Source organism: Choloepus didactylus, chromosome 1 (assembly GCF_015220235.1).
Source record: "Choloepus didactylus isolate mChoDid1 chromosome 1, mChoDid1.pri, whole genome shotgun sequence".
Lineage (NCBI taxonomy): Eukaryota > Metazoa > Chordata > Mammalia > Pilosa > Megalonychidae > Choloepus > Choloepus didactylus.
Genome location: NC_051307.1, coordinates 107,622,198 through 107,628,197, shown reverse-complemented (window position 1 = coordinate 107,628,197; position 6,000 = coordinate 107,622,198).

Genomic DNA, 6,000 nt, shown 5'->3' with positions numbered 1-6,000 from the left:
TTACACAGGTGGAGACTTTTTGGGGTAAAATAACTAGCCTTATCTTATACTGAAAAACCGGAACTGCTATTTGAGGCTCTGCAAGCCAGTGATTTAGTGTTGCTTAACTGCTTACCTAGGGAGGGAGGTGAGGGTTGGATGGATTGATTGATTACCTACTATATAATTAGGTACTGGGAATACAAGGTTAACAAGGCAGATCTGGTCTTTGCTCTCATGGGCCCTGCATTCCAGTTAGGGAGGAGGTGGGGGTTAAGGCATTGAAGAAATGATTGCAAGTGTAATGAGCGTAATAAAAGAGAACCTAGCCTAGTCGACCAGGACAGAAAAGGCTTTTTTGAGGAAGCAAAGTTTTAGCTGATAACCAAAACATGAATATGATCTGCAGTGGTTTACAAGCCTGATTTCACAAAAGTAGAACATACTTATAATTTGGCTTATTATGGCGCAGGTTCCTATTTGCTGTGAATCAAGTAATATCCTTGGAAGCTTAACAATTACAGAATTTAATTTGCAACACATGTTATTCCTGTCTCCCAATTCTTGTGTTAAACAGCAAATATTTCTGTATGTCTACATAGCTGTCAAATCAGTGAGACCTGTAAAGCAGAGTATACAAAAATGCATGTCTCCATTTTTATTGTATAGTTGGTGGGAAAAGACATAGTCACAGGGTAAGTTAACCTAGTGAATCAAAATGGAAGATGCGCTAAGCCATTGTTCTAAAGAAGACATGCTTCTGGATTCAGAGGATGATTTGGGAAGGAAGACATCATAGGCACATCTGACATGGATGGTGCCCAGACGGAGGGAAGGAAAGAAAGAGCTTAGATACATGGAGAGGAGAAGGAAAGGAAAGATGAACCAGCATGAACAGACATGGAGGGAAAGTGGAAGCCATTCCTGAAGGACCCTGAATGCAAATAATAAGTTTAGTTATAAAGGCAAGTAGAGTTAGCTCATGCAATGTCTGGAGTCACAGGCTTAGAATTTGGAATTTTATCCTGTAGGCATTGGGGAGCTATTAAAAAGGAGTCCATTTCCCAGAGGAATAGGATAGAAAGCTAATAGAAGATAACCCTCAATTGTATACTTTTCTTCTTTTTCTTCAGAAAACAAACAACAAAGCAAGAACAAAATGAAAAAATGGAAGAAGAGAAATACTTGGGTTGGGAAGGCCAGAAACAAAGTTGGCATGTAATATTGTTTCCCTGTTATAGCTTTGTGATATCTTTCTGGGGATACAGTGAATTAAAAAAAAAAATCTTGATTTGATTTCACTGTAATGTGAAAAATGTTTCATACAACACTTTTAGGAGGAAAAGAATATCAGAAAATTAACCAGGATACTGGAACTCGAGAACAGTTGGGAATGTTTACCAAAGTGAAAGACTGGTGAAAGAGTTCCAGATTAACCTGAATGAATACAGGTCACACTCTAGAGTTCTTATTCTTTTGGCCAGTATCATAGGGGGTCACTGCTGTTTATATGGTACATGTCTTTTTTTTTTTTCCCTAAGAATTTGAAGCTATTTTTAATTGGTTGGTGAAAACCTTATTAATTAAGAGGAAAATAACCCTGAGAATTATCAAGATGTCAGATAATCTTAAATCTGAACTACTAAAATATTAGTTTATCAGCACTCAGAAGAGGATAACATACTGGATAATCATAATTCTGTGACATTCATTTCCTATCAAATTAATCTAATTTCATGGTAGGAGGGACTAAGAAACAGTTGATATCATCTGTTGTGTTGTCTGCAGGTACTGTCTGGCTGGATCCCCTCAAAAACTAATAAAACATTAGATCACATGATGGTTGGGTGCAGAACTAGTTGTTGAATTTCATCTCAACAGAAAATTATTAGAAATTCATTGCCAACCTTTGTACTGGGGTAGGACTTAAACAATATCTGAAGGCAGTATCGGCATCAAGTGTATAATAATAAATGTCATATATAAAGCATTTCATTATTGATCTGTACGCTGGAATGAAAAGCTTGCTGAATAAATATTTGGTCAACGCCAAATGACAAGGAGATGTGGCCAGACACAGTTTAACTTATGTTTGGTAGTATATTCATTTCCTATTGTTGCCGTAACAAATTACCACAAATGTGGTGGCTTAAAACAAATTCATTTTACAGTTCTGTAGTTCACAGGTCTACTGGAAGTCTCAGTGGGCCAACATCAAGTTGTTGGTAGGGCTGTGTTTCTTTCTGGAGGCTCTAGGAGAGAATCTGTTTCCTTGCCTTTTCCGGCTTCTAAAGAGTGCCCGCATTGCTCGGCTCCTGGTCCCCTTCCTTCATCTTTGAAGTCTGCAATGTCGCGTCTCTCTAACCATGCTTCGGTTGTCATCTCTCTTTCTCTGACTCTCTGACAGTCTCTTCTGCTTCCTTCTTCCTCTTTTAAGGACCCTTATGATTACATTGGGCCCACCTGGGTAATCCAGGCTAATCTCATCTCAAGGTCCTAATGTAATCACATCCGCTAAGTCCTTTGGCCATGCAGGGTAACACATCCACAGGATTAGAATGCTAATGTCTTTGGGAGGAGGGGGCATTATTCTGCCTACCACAGTTAGGTTTAGGTAGAGCGCAGCTGATTTCTAAAAAATTCAGAGAAGTTGTCTTAGTGAATGCTTCTTTCTTTTTTTTTTTTTTAAAAAAAAGAACATTTTTTATTGTGAAATATAACATGCAGAAAAGTGATAGATTTCAAAGTACAGTTTAACAAGTAGTTAGCAAATTTCAAAATGTAGTATGGATTACAGTTCCACGATTTCAGGTATTTCCTTCTGGCTGTTCTTAAACACTAGAAACTAAAAAGAAATACCTATATAATGAGTCAGTAGTCATAATCGTTTGTTAAATCCTAACTTCTCTGTTACAACTCTTTCCTCTCTTTTAAGTATTCTCCCATTCTGCAGGGATATCTGGGCAATGACCATTGTAACTTCTTCATGTTTGAAAAGGGGTGTTGGCATTATGGGGTAGGGGAATGCAACTGGTTGATGTTCTGGGAGAGACTGGCCCCTAAGTTTCAGGTTTTTTCTGGCACAGGAACAATCTGAAAGTTTTAATTTTCTAGAAAATTAACTTAATAAGTGAAACTTCTATAGAATCTTAGATAGAGCCATGGGTTTTCTTTGGGGTTTTTAGAAATACTGTTGGTTGGACCTTGGCATACCATGGCAATTTGTAATCTCTGGCTGAAGCTTGCATAAGAGTAACCTCCAGAATGACCTTTAAACTCTATTTGAAATCTCTTAGTCACTGAAACCTTATTTTACATTTCTTTTCCCCCTTTTGGTCAAGAAGGCCTTATCAATTTGAACTCTCCTGTTGAAAAAAAAAATCTGATCATGGTGGCCTTTTGATTCAGCAGATCTATTTGGGTTGGAAGAATTTGCTGTCTGACTTAACTGCTAGTAAGTGACAAAAGAAGAACTAAGGGAGAGGGAATAAATGGCTTCAGTGATAAAATGTAGACTAATTGTTGTTAGAAACAAGGCAAAATTTTAGAATGAGTTAGCAATATAATTATCATAATTAAAGGTTTTTATTAAGTGTCTCTGGAGCTTTGCTGGGGGCTGTGGTAGTCTTAGACAAAACTCCTACTATTCAGCTCATGAAGAAATGTCTGATATATTTAGCACAGGCTCAACCTTGAAAGTATTGGATCCTGTTTTAAGGTCTTTAACTTTAGAAGACTATGGAAATCTTGAGGAAATTTTAAGTGATAATAGCTAATACTTCTTGAAAACTTGTTTGTCCAGGCATTATTCTAATTGCTTTACAGTCATTATATCATTCACATCTCTCAGTCACCCTGCAGAAAAGGTCGTTGCTTTCCTAAGAGTGAAGACTGTCCATTTTAAGTGACACACGTATAAAACTTAGAGGGCAGGGTGAGAAGAGTATGTTGGTTTATATCACCAAAGTGCCGGAAGGCTTTGGGCATAGCTGACTTCATGGAAAACTGGAACCTGAAGCTTGAATGATGTCAGGACTCTGTTCCCTCCTCTTCTCTGCTTCTGTTTATAGGTTGATTACATTCTCATCAGAGAACCTATACCTAGAATGTAAGTTCTGTCAGTAGAGATGGGTTTCTGACATGCCCGGCTATCTCAGTCGGTAGAGCATAGATGGGTCTCTGGTGATAGATGCATAGCAGGTTTTTAGTTAATATGTATTGAGTGGATGACTACTTCTTTTCTGCTGAACATGGTGTGGGAGGGGGTGCTCCACCTTTTTATTCATTGTTTGGGGAATAGTGGAAATGTTCTTCACAGTTCCAGTTTAATAAATCCTGGTGAAGGACTCTGGCTATATGATGCAACTCCTTTATTAGGGTGTTTTTGATTGGCAGCCTCCACAAAAACCACATGATTTGAAGGAGCCCTTCCCAGAACAAGAGGTACTGTTCTGGGCAAACAACACAAATGTCCACAACATTCCATTTTACAGATGTGGAAATAGAATGGCTCAGAAGAGGTGAACTGATTGACCAAGGTCACAGATAGGAACTGGTAGAGTCCAGATTCAAATTTGATTTTAAATGACTCTTTGGCTTTTGTTCTTTCCAATTTGCCACCACATCACCTCACTAAAAGTAGCTCAGTGAGATGAAGGTTGGCAATGGAGTAAAGTAGCATGGATGTTCTTCTTTCTGGGAATGCTTGATCACATGAAACTTCTTCAGCGTTTCCCTATTGTTCAAAGATGCTGAGCTATTCTGTAGTCCTGAGAGCCTCTAAGTAATTCCAGGTAGGAGATAAAAGAGGGCCAGAAAAACAGAATTGTTTTCCTTTCTGGTTTATATTGGAAAGACAAATGTAAAGTATGAAACATTTTAAAGGATTATTAAATCATTTCAGTAAAAGTTTTCTTTCTTTTATTTTTTATTTTTTGTTGCTTTATGGTCTCACACTATTTTAAAAAATGTATGTGAAGAAAACTTAGTAACTGTCCTTAGAAACTGCTGAATGTGAGTTAGATTGTGCATGTTTGTAAATTTGACTTGATTAATTTTAGCCATTTTTACTTAGAGGAACAGAGTGAAAAACTTTATTAAGAAATATTTTGTCATGAGCCAATTTAGGCTTCTTTGAAGAAAGCATTTAAATGTTAGTATTACTACTGCATTTGACTCATTGCAAAAAGAGAAGTACATTTAGTATCTGATGTTGCCAGATACAGAGTGCCATCAGTTATGTCTTCTAGGAATGAATTTTTATGTCTTGTAGGGCAGAGCCTCAGAGTCCATCTTTTGTAACATGTTAAAAAAAAAAAAGGAGCCTGCATTTGGTAATGTTCCAAATGTCCTGGCATGTACTAGCTATAAAAGTTGGTTCTAATTCTTGAAAAATCAGTTTTCATGAGTCACATATCTTACAAAGTAGTCATTTCTTTTAATATGAACTATGAGACATTGAAAGAAGTGAAATTATTTATAGATAATTTAAAAAATGAGCCTAACTAGATAAAATTGTTATTGAACTTTGGGCGTCTTATTTAAAAACAAAACAAAACAAAACTGATTCTTAACTCTTTTTTAAAAAATTAGTTATTTCAATGACTCAGTGGTTATCAGCCTTTTTTTTTTGCCTTCTTTTCACTGGAAGGGAGGGTCCTTGGTGGTGTGGTGATTTTGCCTCTGAGGGTAGTATGTAGTTTGAAAAAGCTTTGTACTGAGAGTTACTGTTAGCTGTTGGGTACTCTGGGTAGTCTAGAAAACAAAATGGCCATTGTTTTTATTATTATACCTATGGCATTGTTTCTGTTTTCGTGTTTTCGCCTTTTCTAAATAGGCAAAGCTAAATTATATAAGTAAATCAAATTATGTTTTTTTTTTTTTGACATAGAATAACACTGTACCATTTAGAGCTGTGAAATAAACCCCAAAATTGCATGTACTTTTTCTTTCTTTCTTTTTAATATCTCAGTTTTCCCTGAAAATATCCATGATTCTCTCCTACTAGCTCTCTTTCTAAAA